This window comes from Theropithecus gelada, chromosome 7a (genome assembly GCF_003255815.1).
Source record: "Theropithecus gelada isolate Dixy chromosome 7a, Tgel_1.0, whole genome shotgun sequence".
NCBI classification, from domain to species: Eukaryota; Metazoa; Chordata; class Mammalia; order Primates; family Cercopithecidae; genus Theropithecus; species Theropithecus gelada.
The window spans coordinates 16,947,421-16,963,165 of record NC_037674.1 but is presented as its reverse complement, the minus strand read 5'-3'; positions in this window follow the sequence as shown (position 1 = coordinate 16,963,165).

Here is a 15,745-nt window from a genome sequence, read left to right as displayed (position 1 = left end):
GAGTCTCGCTCTGTCGCCCAGGCTGGAGTGCAGTGGCCGGATCTCAGCTCACGGCAAGCTCCGCCTCCCGGGTTCACGCCATTCTCCTGCCTCAGCCTCCCGAGTAGCTGGGACCACAGGCGCCTGCCACCTCGCCCGGCTAATTTTTTGTATTTTTTAGTAGAGACGGGGTTTCACCGTGTTAGCCAGCATGGTCTCGATCTCCTGACCTCGTGATCCGCCCGCCTCGGCCTCCCAAAGTGCTGGGATTACAGGCTTGAGCCACCGCGCCCGGCCAGAGTCTGATTTGAGTAATAATAAAACTCCGGTCTCCCTCACAGCCGGGTCTGCGTGAGAGTCTGATTTGAGTAATAATAAAACTCCGGTCTCCCTCACAGCCGGGTCTGCGTGAATTACTCTTTCTCTATTGCAGTTCCTCTGTGTTGTAAATAAAGTTTCAGTGCCACAAAACAAATAGTACTCGAATATAAAATTTTCTTTTTTTTAATTCTCAGCAAGTCAAGCTACTTCTATAGAAGGGTGTGCTCTCACCAATAAAGCAATGGTGGGCGCACATTTGGACGGAGGGGAAGGGTTTTGTTTTTTGTTGTTGTCGTTGTTGTTTTTGCGATGGAGTCTCGCTCTGTCGCCCAGGCTGGAGTGCCCTGGTGCAACCTCGGCTCACTGCAAGCTCCGCCGCCCGGGTTCACGCCATTCTCCTGCCTCAGCCTCCCGAGTAGCTGGGACTACAGGCGCCCGCCACCATGCCCGGCTTATTTTCTTGTATTTTTAGTAGAGAGAGGGTTTCACCGTATTAGCCAGGATGTTCTTGATCTCCTGACCTCGTGATCCACCTGCCTCAGCCTCCCAAAGTGCTGGGATTACAGCACGTGGCTCCTGCTGCTGTGTTGTTCCCCTATTGGCTAGGGTTAGACCGCACAGGCTAAACTAATTCCGATTGGCTAATTTAAAGAGACTGGTGGGATGAGCGCTTTGTAGCAGGTAACCGGAATGAGTTAGGGTGGAGCAGGTGATCAGAATGATTTAGGGTGGAGGTGATCAGAATGATTTAGTCTGGAGGTGATCAGAATGATTTAGGGTGGAGGTGATCAGAATGATTTAGGGTGGAGGTAATCAGAATGATTTAGGGTGAAGGTGATCAGAATGAGTTAGGGTGAAGGTGATCAGAATGAGTTAGGGTGAAGGTGATCAGAATGAGTTAGGGTGGAGTAGGTAATCTGGATGAGTCAGGATGGAGTAGGTAATCCAAAAAGCTTGCTTTACGAGGAAGTTAAGTTTAAAAGTAGAAGGCAAATAATTGAACATACTGACGTTAATTCTTTGAAGAGAAATTTAGAATTCATATTCAACAACTTTCTCCTCTTGCAATTTTTCACGGCTTTCTCTTCAAACTTATGTAATGTGTCTTGACTTAGTTGTTCTGCTTGATTTTCCAAAAGAAGAAGCTTCTCTGGATAAGGTGGAGGATAGTTAAGGGAAGTTTTAGTAAGTGCCATTTCTATGAGCCTCTGCACCAACCCACAGATGCATGGTATGACACAGCACCTGACAAGAATAAGTACACCTATTACAGCTCCAAGGGAGGAAAGAATTGAGGCTATTATTCCTTTCCATTTACTGAACCACTTCTCTAGCCATCCTGTAAAGGGGTAATTTCCCCCTGAGTTGCTGGCTCATTGGATAGAGCAGTCAGACCTTGCAATGCCTTTATTATACTTCTATTAGGGGCTGTGTTGTTTAGGATGAAGGTGCAACATTGAGTTTTAATCATGATGCAAACTCCTCCTCTTTCTGCTAATATCTGCTAATATCATCTGCTAACCTTTCTGCTAAGGCTATCCCATTTTCCCAAGCCATGTGGCTAGCAGCCCCTAATTGCTCAGCTATTCCTTTAAAAGCATCTCTAGTGTAGTTAATAAATTGCTGTTGGTTGTAATAGATGTAGTTTGTCCAATCTACATTTTTTATGTACCGTCATCCACCAAAATATTGACTCAAATCCTGAAGCGATTTAATTTTGGGCCTTAAATTGATCTGGTATTCCCTGTGGAACTCCAATTGCATCTAAATAGACATGAGAGTCAAAAGACCCATAAAGGGCTTCTCTCACTTTTTGATGTCTTATTTTTCCCTCCTCTGGTTGATGAAATGCCAGGGTAAAAGGGATAGCCAACAGGACTAAAGCACAAGTGCCACTCCAGTTATTCGGCAGAGTGTCCAGTAAAGGTCCACCACAATACCACCACACATCCACTCGGGGATGAACAAGAGCTGACTGATTGGTAAGCTCTTGAAAGTTCTTAAGCTCACTGCATCCCTTCAGATCTCCAAGGAACGCTAAGTTTCCTCCCTGTCGTGAGAGACACGAAGTGAACTCAGGTGTTAGGAGACGGAAGCTGGGTGGCCCTCGGGGGCTGACCCACAGGGTGTGGAACTTTGGGATATAGCAGAGAGAAAGCTTGGCACAATTTGTTACCCCAGGCTGTAGAATCCTGGAAAAGAGCTACCATGCAGCCCATGCCCAGTTGACTGGAGGACCACCCTAGTGGAAAGGGGACCATCTGCGCCTCTGGCCTGCCATGTGCACAAGCATAACAATTGCTTTTGTTTAACATGCAGACGGAATATTTGATCCATTCCAACCATGCATGTACATCTTGGTATCCTGTCTCAATTGCTAAAGTTTGTTTTAAGTCTTTAACTTCTACCATTGCTATCTTGGCCTTGTCATTAGATGGAGTAGGAACAATGGTTCCATTGTGAGAGGTTTTGGAAAAAGGTTTAGAGGCAGGTTCAGATGGTGGGGGATCAAAGAAACACATTTCAAAGAATCCAATAGGGTCTGTCCCTGAAACCTCAGCCCCCATACCATAAAACTGGCTGAAAGAAGGGAACTGGCTTAGAAAAGGGGGAGAACTTTGGGGGCTCAAAATAATAACCTGTATAGGGTTGCACTGGTTTAGCTGACAGTTAGAGGGGGCTGTCCCTTTAGTAAAATGAATGTATGGTTTTAGGAAATTACAAAAACTGGTTGGGGCACTCTATCCTTGTTCTTTGGTGGTTCACAGAACATTGGACCAACTACAGCATAAAAGCTCTACATTGGTGGGGCAAGACTCCTGGTTGCCACTGAGATCTTTATTGAAATCTCCCCAGATTAAATGGTCCCAATTCACTAATGCCCAGTCTGAGGAGAGCCAGGAGGGCGGAGGTACTTTTCTGAAGTAGAGAGCTGTCTCTGACTTAACAAATCTCTACAGGGTATAACAAGGCAAGCATCAAATGCAATAGTTTGAGGTGAACTTGACTTGGTTATGTTAATAACTACATGGTCAGCAATAGAGCGAGGAAAGAAGAAAGAGTAATAGAATAGATGAAAGAGAGTTAAATTCTTCTTAGCTTTAGTTTGGTAGGGTTTTCCCCTGGGACTATGGCCCACGATTCTGGAGGGGGCAGCGCTTTCTCGACTCAGGTGTGGTGAGTCCATCCTGTCTCTGCTGTGTGGACTGCGGTTTTAGTCGTGAGGAGCACTAAGTAAGGACCTTCCTAGGCTGGCTCAAGCTTTTCCTCTTTCCAGCTCTTAATGAGGACGTGATCCCCAGGCTGATGTTGATGCATCTGGAACTCCAAGGGTGGCGCCCGTGCTAAAAGACCTTTAGTTTTAAGAGAAGAGAAAGTAGAAGATAGACCAAGTATACAATTTTTAAGGAATTGGTCTTTTGTTTCAAAGGTAGGAATATCAGTAGTGGAGTGCAAATAAGGTCATCCACAGAGCATCTCATAAGGAGAAAGACCAATGTCTTTCCGTGGTGCAGTTCAAATTCTCAGCAAGGTATAGGAAGACACTTGACCAAATCTCTAAGACTAATTTGGTTAAGTGGTTCTTTCAAGTCTGATTCATTCTTTCTACTCTCCCTGATGAGGATGGGTGCCAGGGAGTATGGTGTTCCCATCTAATGTCTAATGTTTGGGATAGCTTTTTAATAACGTGTGAGGTGAAATGAAAGCCATTGTCTGAGTCAATATTTTCTATTAGTCCAAACCTAGGTACTATATTTTCAATTAGGGCATTAACTACATTATTAGCTGTCGGATTTGAAAAGGGGATAGCTTCGACCCAGTGAGTGAGGTGGTCTACTATCACTAGTAAATATTTTAGATGGCCTATTGGAGGCATTTCTGTGTAATCAACTTGGATACTTTGGAATGGCCTTAAGCCCGGATTCCTTCTCTCAAGAGGTAATCTTTTTATAGTATGTCTATTATTTTTCTTACACACTAAGCAACTACCTGTAACCTGTTTGGCCAGAGTATAAATTCCTCTACAACCATAAACTCTGGTTTACACATGGCCTGGGTCCCCCAATGTGTCCCCTGATATAGTTGGGATAAGACTTCCCTCATAAGGGATTTAGACAACATTTCTCTTTGGTCTGGCAGTATCCACTTTCCTTCTGAATGCTCTTTAGCGCCTATTTTTATTAGTTCCTCTTTTTCAGTGGAAGGAAAAATGGGGATTATGGTAGGAGGAGGCAGGTAGGGAGTTACGTGAAAAATACGCACTTCAAAAGACACAGCAGCCTGCTTGGCTATGTGATCTGCTACGTTATTTCCTCGACTTTCAAAAGAAAGGTTTTTCTGGTGTCCGGGAACATGGACAATAGCTATTTCTTCCGGCAACTGAAGATTATTCAATACTTGGGTGATCAACTCCTTGTGAACAAGGTCTTGACCTTTACTATTAATCAGACTGAATACCCATTGTGTCTTTTTCCCTCAATCACCCGGGAGGAACCATCTATGAATAAGTGTCATCAGGTCGGGAAGGGGGTTTCTCCTAGGTCTGGTCGAAACTTTGTATGGTAATCAATTAAATCTAAACATGTGTGTTCCCTCCATAGATTTGGATTCCCTGTTAGGAAACCTGCTGAGTTTAGTGAATTATCAGTGGTCAATGTTAAATCATCCTTTTCTAACAAAATGGCCTCATACTTTAAGATTCTCGAGTCAGTAAGCCATCTCCCTGCTCTCTGGTTTAAGATAGTTCTAACTTGCTGAGGTGTGCTTACTGTCAATTTTCCTCCAAAGGTTAACTTTCTGCTTTCCTCGACTAGTATTGCCGCAGCCGCGGTGGACTGGATGCATTGAGGCCATCCACAAGTGACTGGGTCTAAGACCTTTGATAGGAAGGCTACAGGCTACCAGCAGCCTCCGTGTTCTTGAGTCAGCACTCGTAAAGCTACCCCACTGTCCACATTAACAAAAAGGTGGAATGACTTTTCTAGTGAGGGTAAGGCTAAAACAGGGGCAGTTATGAGCCTTTCCTTCAGCTTCTCGACTTGATCAACTTCCTCAGAAGTCCACAGGAGATGGTTAGGCTTCTCCTGGGCAAGTTTTTGATGTAACAGTTTACTGTGCAGTGCATATGAGTCAATCCATAAGCGGCAGTATCCGACTAACCCTAAAAATGTCCTGAGTTCTTGTTTAGTTTGAGGCAAGGGTAGGGACACAATTCTCTCGACTCATTCAGGCCCTATTCTTTGCTTGTCTGCGCTTATTAAGTGGCCTAAATATTTAACTTCGGGCTCTACATACTGAAGCTTTCTTTTTGAGACCTGTAGCCCCTCAAACTGCAGATAGCTAAGAATATGTGTAGAGAAGTCAGTTACCTTCTCTATATCTTCACCAGATATAAGAATGCCATCTACGTACTGAAGAAAGCATATTTGTTCTGGTGTGACAACTTTTTCTAGTACCTGTTCTAAAATTTGGCCAAAAAGATTAGGGGAGTCTGTGAACCCGTGGAGCAAGACTGTCCATCGATATTGCTGTTTCTGCCCTGAGTGGCGATCCTCCCACTCAAAAGCAAATATATTTCAGCTATCTTCAGCCAGGGGACATACCCAAAAAGCATCCTTCAAATCTATTACAGTAAATAATTGATGATTATGTGGAATTTTGCTAAGAATGGTGTAAGGATTAGGGACAATGGGGTGGGTAGTCTGGGCTATTTGGTTGACAGCTCTAAGGGCCTCTACTAGCCGGCATGACCCATCTGATTTCTTGACTGGCAGTATTGGGGTGTTATAAGGGGACATACAGGGCTCGAGAAGCCCATCCTTAATAAGGTCTTTGATTATAGGTTTTAACCCTATCCTACCTTCTAGGGGAATAGGGATTACTTCCTTCTTACTACATCTCCCAGGGTTTTTAGCTTGATGTGGATTGGAGGGACTTGGAGTTTCCCTCGGTTTCCTTTTTTGGGCCAGACATTAGGTTAATATATTTTTCATCTGCAGTAGTGAGTAGGTTTAATGAGGTGAGGAATCCTCTTGGGCTGACTTGCAGACCTATTCCCAACTTTAACATTAAATCTCTCCCTGGTAAATTAGTTCCTGCTTCAGGGATTAACAAGAACTGAATATAAGTTGAGTGATCAAAATTTATCAATTTATCAAGAAGGTCTTGATAAGTTGGCTCTGTCTAGGCAGCAAGCAAGGTGAACCCCTGGGGTGGTTACATTACTGGAAAGGAGTCCCCGTCCAGATCCCAAGAGAGGGTTCCTGGATCTTGCACGAGAGAATTCAGAGTGAGATCATAAAGTGAGAACAAGTTTATTAGGAAAGTAAAGGAATAAAAGAATGGCTACTCCAGAGACAGAACAGCCCCAAGGGCTTCTGGCTGCCCATTTTTAGGTTATTTCTTGATGATATGCTAAACATTTGGATTATTCATGCCTCTCCTTTTTAGACCATATAGGGTAACTTCTGATGTTGCCATAGCATTTGTAAGCTGTCATGGTGCTGGTGGGAGTGTAGCAGTGAGGACGACCAGAGGTTACTCTCATCGCCATATTGGTTTTGGTGGGTTTTAGCCAGTTTCTTTACTACAACTTGTTTTATCAACAAGGTTTGGCTGGTCGCAGTGGCTCATGCCTGTACTCCCGGACTTTGGGAGTTCGAGGCCAGAGGATCACCTGACGTCAGGAGTTCGAGACCAGCCTGGCCAACATGGTAAAACACCGCCTCTAAAAAAATACAAAAATTAGCCGGACCTGATGGTGGGTGCCTGTAATCCCAGCTACTCGGAAAGCTGAGGTGGGAGAATCTCTTGAACCCGGGAGGCGGAGGTTGCAGTGAGCCGAGATTGTGCCATTGCACTGCTGTCTGGGCAAATGAGTGACAGAGTGAGACTCCATGTCAAAAACAAACAAAAAAACAAAGCATTTATGACCTGTATCTTGTGCCATCCTCCTATCTCATCCTGTGACTAAGAATGCCTTAGCTTACTGGGAATGCAGCCCAGCAGGTCTTAGTTGTTTTTTTTTTTTTTTTTTTTTTTTTAAGACAGAATCTCCCTCTGTCACCCAGGCTGGAGTGCAGTGGCATGATTTCAGCTCAGTACAACCTCTGCCTCCTGGGTTCAAGAGATTCTCCTGCCTCAGCCTCCCGACTAGTTGGGACTACAGGCGTGCACCACCATGCTTGGCTAATTTTTGTATTTTTAGTAGAGACGGGGTTTCACCATGTTGGCCAGGCTGGTCTCGAACTCTTGACCTCAGGTGATCTGCCCACCTCGGCTTCCCAAAGTGCTGGGAGGCTGAGGCACAAGAATCGCTTGAACCCGGGAGGTGGAGGTTGCAGTGAGCCGAGATCATGCCACTGCACTCTAGCCTGGATGACAGAGCGAGACTCTCTCAAAAAAAGAAAAGAAAAGAAAATTTAAATAGTTTAAGGATCACATGTATTGTTTTCATCCATGTTACATGTTGATGTTATATACATTTCATTTTAATGAAGCCTTACTTCTGTCTACCTTAAAAAGAATATTGAGGGAAAGTTTGTTTGTTGGGTGGTAATGATTACCAAACATTCTGTGGTTTTGGCTTTAGGGATTCTCTCGGACTCTTCATCTTCGTTTTGCCCAGTGTGGGGAAAAGAAAGAAAGATCAGACTGTTACTGTGTCTATATAGAAAGAAGTAGATAGGTGGGGGTATAGCTCAGGGGTAGAGCATTTGACTGTAGAAAGAAGTAGACATAAGAGACTCCATTTTGTTCTGTATTTGAGATGCTGTTAATCTGTGACCCTACCTCCAACCTTGTCCTTGCAAGAGACGTGCTGTGGTGACTCAGGGTTTAACGGATTTTGGGCTGTGCAGGGTGTGCTTTGTTAAACAAGTGCCTGAAGGCAGTATGCTTGTGAAAAGTCATCACCATTCTCTTAATCTCAAGTACCCAGGGACACGTACACTGCCAAAGGTCGCAGGGACCTCTGCCTAGGAAAGCTAGGTATTGTCCAAGGTTTCTCCCCATGTGATAGTCTGAAATATGGCCTCGTGGGAAGGGAAAGACCTGATTGTCCCCCAGCCTGACACCCGTGAAGGGTCTGTGCTGAGGAAGACCAGTACAAGAGGAAAGAAGGCCTCTTGGCAGTTGAGATAGAGAAAAGCATCTGTCTCCTGCCCAGCCCTGGGCAATGGAACATCTCGGTGTAAAACCCGATTGTGTGTTCTGTTTACTGAGAAAGGAGAAAACCGCCTTAGGACGAAAGGTGGGACTTGCTGGCACATGCTGCTAAAAGGTTTATGGAGATGTTTGTATATGCATATCAAGGCACAGCACTTTTCCTTAAACTTATGTCACAGAGATCTTTATTCATATGTCTTACTGCTGACCTTCTCCCTATGATGATCCTATTATCCTGCCACTTCCCTTTTTCTAAGATGGTAAAGATAATGATCAATAAATACTGAGGGAACTGAGACTGGTGCCGGCCTGGGTCCCCGGGGCCCACTTTTTCTTTCTCTATACTTTGTCTCAGTGTCTCATTTCTTTTCTCAAGTCTCTGGTTCCACTTAACGAGAAACGCCCATAGGTATGGAGGGGTAGGCCACTCCTTCAGCCCAGCAAGCATTTGCTGACTTTATTGGCATGTGGCATCCCACAACTACCAGTCCGCCCCCTAGGGCCTTTTCCATGCCGGCCACGTGGCGCCACCCACCTAGCTCTCATCTCCCTTCCAGGGCTCTTACGGTCTGTACAGCGTCTTAGCTTTCTTCTGTTTTTCCTTAGTTCTCTTGACAAACAGGCAACAGTTTCGTCGTTTCCAAGAGCGTGAGCCCCTAGGGCGTAAAAACGGGAGGCTCACGGTTCTTTGCTGTTACTCTGAGCCAAGTCGATACTTGCGGAATTGTTTTACCACCAGAGGAGGCAAACTCAAAGACAGCTTTAACGAAAGAAGCGCGGGCATTCGGCGACGATGGAGTGTTCTCGGGCACCCTTGGGAGGATGGATCCCGTCGACCTGGAGCTGCCGGGCTCCCGCTTGGTGCGCGTCTGTCCCCGTCCCCGCCGGGGCCCCGAGCCCTCGGGCCGCCACCGCCTGTGCCCGCCGCCAGCCGCGCTCCTCCCCGCGGCCTGCAGGGCGCCGGCTCTGCCCGCAGCTGGGGCCTTCCGCGCCGCGGACAAAGGGGCTGGTGTCCCGCCGGCCAGGCCAAGCCTTTCCCTGCCCGCCGCCGAGCGGCCTTGGCCAAGTTCCGGCGGGGAAAACCCGCTCGTGACCGCGCGTGTGACGCCCGCGTGTGGCCTCGCTCTCTAGTGGGCCGCAGAGCTGGGGATTCGTCCCGCGGACCCAGCCCGCCTAGCGCGAGCCTCTCTGGCCCGAGCCCGTGGGTAGAAAGGCCTGGGGCACAGCTGCGTGTCCCACCAGGTGCCTCTGGGCTCGCTCGAGCTAAGTCCAGGCAGTCTTCTGATTTGGGGCGTGTGGCGTTTTAAAGGACCAAATGTAAAATTATTTTCTGCCTTTTGATGATCCAGAGGCTTCCCCAACTTCCCTGTGGCTTAGGGAGGGCCCAAAAGGCTTCTCTCCTTTGCTCTGCCCCAGGGAAAAACTGAGGAATTTGGAGGAAAGGGGAGGAGTGGTGGCTAAGATTTACTGAACTTTGGCCAATTGTCAGGAACTGTTCTAGGCACTTAGATACTTTGTTTTAGTTAATTCTAAAAAGGCCTTGTGAAATAAATATTACTAGTGTTTTCCTCTGTGGGCCCTAGGCATTTACGTAATACTCTCACCATCCACCAAATCCCCAGTTATAAATTTTACTAGACCCCTCATTCCCTTACCCTCACACCGGATTAATGAATATTCATTGAGGGCCTACTAAGTGCGAAAGCACTGAGGAATACCATAATAAAAAAGACAGGTCTGCCGGGCGCGGTGGCTCACGCCTGTAATCCCAGCACTTTGGGAGGCCGAGGCGGGCGGATCACGAGGTCAGGAGATCGAGACCATCCTGGCTAACACGGTGAAACCCCGTCCCTACTAAAAATATTTTAAAAAATTAGCCGGGCGTGGTGGCGGGAGCCTGTAGTCTCAGCTACTCAGGAGGCTGAGGCCGGAGAATGGCATGAACCTGGGAGGCGGAGCTTGCAGTGAGCCGAGACCGCGCCACTGCACTCCAGCCTGGGCGACAGAGCGAGACTCCGTCTCAAAAAAAAAAAAAAAAAAAGGTCCCTGTGTGCACACAACTTATATGGAGAGGAAAGGGAAGGGGGAGAGATAATTTTTATTTTATTATTATTTTTTTTGATATGGAGTCTCGCTCTGCAGCCCAGGTTGGAGTGCAGCGTCTCAATCTTGGCTCACTGCAAGCTCCGCCTCCCGGGTTCACAGCCATTCTCCTGCCTCAGCCTCCTGAGCAGCTGGGACTACAGTTGTCCGCCACCACGCCCCGCTAGTTTTTTTGTGTTTTTAGTAGAGACGGGGTTTCACCGTGTTAGCCAGGATGGTCTCGATTTCCGGACCTCGAGATCCGCCCACCTCAGCCTCCCAAAGTGCTGGGATTACAGGCGTGAGCCACCGTGCCGGGCCAACATTGTGTGTGTGTGTGTGTGTTTGTGTGCGTGCGCGCGCGCGTGACGGAGTCTGGCTCTGTCGCCCCGACTGGAGTGTAGTGGCGCAATCTCAGCTCCCTGCAACCTCCGCCTCTCAGGTTCAAGCGATTCTCTTGCCTCAGCCTCCCAAGTAGCTGGAATTACAGGCGCATGACACCACGTCCGACTAATTTTTGTGTTTTTAGTTGAGATGGGATTTCACCATGTTGGTCGGGCTCGTTTTGAACTCCTGACCTCAAGTGATCCGCCCAACTCGGCCTCCGGAGAGAATTATTATAATTGCAAAACAGGAAGGAGAACCCCGAAGACAAATTCCACAGGTGCTGGGGGCAGCGGCTTCATAACCAAAGGAGTGCTGACCTGGTCTTCGTCAGGAAGGCTTGCACAGCTGTTGCAATACTCTGGGTGAGAGGGGAGGCTTCAGGATGCTGATGGCAGGGGAAGGACCCATGCAAAAGCAATAGGAGAGTGGAGTTAACAGGACTTAGAGACAGAAAAGTCTATCCAGACTACTCCCCCCTATCCTCTGGTCCTCAAAACCTCTCAGCTACCCCTACTTTCCCATTCCGGCAGTGGAAAGATGGAGGAATTATGTAGATTCCTGGGTTTTCATCCCAATTGTGCCCCTCACCCCTTGCTTTGTGACACCATGAACAAATCATTCTTCTCTAAAGCCTTGGGAGACCTGCCTTCCTTTCGTGCCACGCCTTGCCATAGTGTTCCTCAAACCTTGGGAGACCATTGCAAAAAAAAATGTACAACAAACATATGGGAAAACAACATTATACATTCATAGTAATTCAATTAATGTAGCAGTGACACTGGCACCTGGAATTGAGATGAACAGTCTAGAAACTCAAATAGATATGGGAGTTTAGATAGATGAATGAGGCTACATAGAGAAATAGACATAGATTATTCAAGAAATGCTGGCTGGGTGTGGTGGCTTACACCTGTAATCCCAGCACTTTGAGAGGCCAAGGTGGGTTGATCACTTCAGTCCAGAGTTCAAGACCAGCCTGGGCAACAAAGCAAGACTCCGTCTCTACAAAAACTTAAAAATTGAGCTGGGCGCGGTGGCTCACGCCTGTAATGCCAGCACTTTGGGAGGCTGAGGCAGGTGGATCACGAGGTCAGGAGATCAAAATCATCTTAGCTAACATGGTGAAACCCCGTCTCTACTAAAAATACAAAAAATTAGCCGGGCGTGGTGGCACACGCCTGTAGTCCCAGCTAATTGGGAGTGTGAGGCAGGAGAATCGCTTGAGCCTGGGAGGTGGAGGTTGCAGTGAGCCGAGATCGCGCCACTGCACTCCAGCCTGGGCGACAGAGCAAGACTCCGTCTGAAAAAAAACAAACAAACTTAAAAATTAGCCAGGTAGAGGATCACTTCATTCCAGACCAGGCAGAAACAGAGCAAGACCCTGTATCAAAAAAAGAAAAAAGAAAAGAAAAGAAATGCTCATAAAATATGGATTGTTCAATAAATGGTGGTGTTGGGACAATAAAAAGGCATCTGGGAAAAATAACTTTGAATCTCTATATCACTTCTTATTCGACAATAAATTTGAGATAAATCAACATGAAATACTGAAAAATAAACTTTATTATTATTACTTTCTTTTTTGAGATGGAGTCTCACTCTTATCCAGGCTGGAGTGCAATGGCATGATCTCGGCTCACTGCAACTTCTACCTCCCGGGTTCAAGCGATTCTCCTACCTTAGCCTCCCAAGTAGCTGGGATTACAGGCGCCCACCAGCATGCCCAGCTAATTTTTTTTTTTTTTTTTGGAGAAGGAGTCTCGCTTTCTCACCCAGGCTAGAGTGCAGTGGCACAGTCTTGGCTAACTGCAATCTGCCCCTCCCAGGTTCAAGTGATTGTCCTGCCTCAGCCTCCCGAGTAGCTAGGATTACACATGCCCGCCAGCATATCCTGCTAATTTTGTGTATTTTTAGTAGAGATGGGGTTTCAGCATATTGGCCAGGCTGGTCTCAAACTCCTGACCTTATGATCTGCCCTCCTCGGCCTCCCAAAGTGCTGGGATTACAGGCGTGAGCCACTATGCCCGGCCATTCTTGTCTCTTTGAGACTCACTTTTCAAAACTGCTGTTGTTAGATGATCCTTATAAACATGTTGCTGAGGGAAAGAAGCCAAACACAAAGTAATCAAATCTATATGACTCCATTTATATACTTTCAAAAGGAGCTACACTGATCCATGGTGTTAGAGGTCAGGCTAGAGGTTACCTGTGGGGAGTAGGGAGGAGGCAGAGATTGGGGCAGGTCCCAAGGGTTGCTTCTGGGTTGCTGTTAATGCTGTTTCTTTCTTTTTTTCTTTTCTTTTTTCTTTTTTTGAGACAGAGTCTTGCTCTGTCACCCAGGCTGGAGTGCAGTGGTACAATCTCGGCTCACTGCAAGCTCCGCCTCCCAGATTCACGCCATTCTCCTGCCTCAGCCTCCTGAGTAACTGGGACTACAGGCTTCTGCCACCACGCCCAGCTAAATATTTTTATTTTTAGTAGAGATGGGGGTTTCTCCATGTTAGCCAGGATGGTCTCGATCTCCTGACCTCGTGATCCACCTGCCTTGGCCTCCCAAAGTGCTGGGATTACAGGCGTGAGCCACCGCACCCGGCCAATGCTGTTTCTTTTTTTTTTTTTTTTTTTTTGAGACGGAGTCTCGCTCGGTCGCCCAGGCTAGAGTGCAGTGGCCGGATCTCAGCTCACTGCAAGCTCCGCCTCCCGGGTTTACGCCATTCTCCTGCCTCAGCCTCCCGTGTAGCTGGGACTACAGGCGCCCCGCCACCTCGCCCGGCTAGATTTTTGTATTTTTTTTAGTAGAGACGGGGTTTCACCGCACTAGCCAGGATGGCCTCGATCTCCTGACCTCGTGATCCGCCCGTCTCGGCCTCCCAAAGTGCTGGGATTACAGGCTTGAGCCACCGCGCCCGGCCCAATGCTGTTTCTTAATCTGGATGCTGGCTATTTGGATCTGTTTGCGAAAAAATCCCTATTGATCCAGAGTCTCTTTTTTTCTTTTTCTTTTTTTTTTTTCTTTGAGATGGAAAATCCCAAAGTGCTGCGATTATAGGCATGAGCCTTTTTTTTTTTTTTGAGATGGACTCTCGCTCCATCACCCAGGCTGGAGTACAGTGGTGCCATCTCAGCTCACTGCAACTTCTGCCTCCCGGGTTCAAGCAATTCTGTCTCAGCCTCCCAAGTAGCTGGGATTACAGGCGCCTGCCACCGCTCCTGGCAAGTTTTTGTATTTTTTAGTGGAGATGGGGTTTCGCTATGTTGGCCAGGCTGGTCTTGAACCCCTGACCTCAGGTGATCCACCCGCCTCCGCCTCACAAAGTGCTGGGATTACGGGTGTCAGCCACCGCGCCCAACCAATAGTGAAGGTATTTTCAATCAATAATTCCCAGATGTTCTCTCACAGGTAATCGCTAGCTGCAGTGAAAGCTAATCACAGCAGGAAAGATTCTGAAAGCTACCTGCCTGGAAATTTTTTCAGGTCTCTTGATCTACGTGGGAACCAGAATTTGGAGTACCAGCAACAGGTTTTTCAGGATATTTGCTTTGAGAAGCAGTCGCCCTATTCCCCTGCCCTCAGCCAGAAGCAGCACAATACCTGTGGCCCTCCCAGTCTCCCCACACTCCTCACTAGCATGGGCGTGGTTCCTGCGCCTCCTGCTGCATCTCCCATGAACTTGCTCTAAAAGCTTCTTTTTTGTGGTTTGGTTTTGTTTCTGAGACAGTCTTAATCTGTCATCCAGGCTGAAGTTCAGTGGCAAGATCTCAGCTTACTGCAACCTCCTCCTCCCAGGTTCAAGTGATTCTCATGCCTCAGCCACATAGTAGCCGAGGTAACAAACCTGCGCCACCAAGCCTGGCTAAATTTCTTTGAATTTTTAGTTGAGATGGGGTTTCATGTTGCCCAGGCTGGTCTCGAACTCCTAGCCTGAAGTGATCCACCCACCTCAGCCTCCCAAAGTGCTGGGATTACAAGCTGGGGATGGTGTCTCACCCCTGTTATCACAGCGCTTTGGGAGTCTAAGGCAGGCAGATCACTTGAGGTCGGGAGTTAGAGACCAGCCTGGCCAACATGGTGAAACCCTGTCTCTACAAAAAATTAGCCGGACACAGTGGCTTGTGCCTGTAGTCCAAACTACTTGGGAGGCCAAGGCAGGAGACTCGATTAAACCTGGGAGGCAGAGGTTACAGTGAGCTGAGATCACACCACTGTACTCCAGCCTGGGCAACAGAGAGACTCAAGACTCCGTCTCAAAAAAAAAAAAAACACGCCACTGTGCCCAGCTCAGTATTTGCATCTTCAAAAGATCAATGGTGATTATCTCTAGGTGGTGGTAGTATAGGTAGCTGGCACCTTTTATTATTTTTTGCATTTTTATTTTTTATATATTGAGACGGAGTCTCGCTGTCACCTAGGCTGCCCTGCTGTCACCTAGGCTGCCCCAACCTCAGCTCACTGCAACCTCCGCCTCCTGAGTTCAAGCAATTCTCCTGCCTCAGCCTCCTGAGTAGCTGGGATTATAGACACACGTCACCATGCCCAGCTAATTTTTGTATTTTTAGGAGAGACAGGGTGTCACCGTGTTGGCCAGGCTGGTCTTGAACTCCTGACCTCATGATCCGCCCACCTAGGCCTCCTAAAGTGCTGGGATTACAGGCGTGAGCCACCACGCCCAGTCAATTTTTTGCATGTTTTTAACTGCCCACAGTGACTCTGTATTATCTTCAGTGTAATAAAATTCACTGGGGTCCTGTATCTAATTACAAAAGCATTTTGTGCTCAATGCAGAAAACCTGGAAAGCACAAACAGGAAAG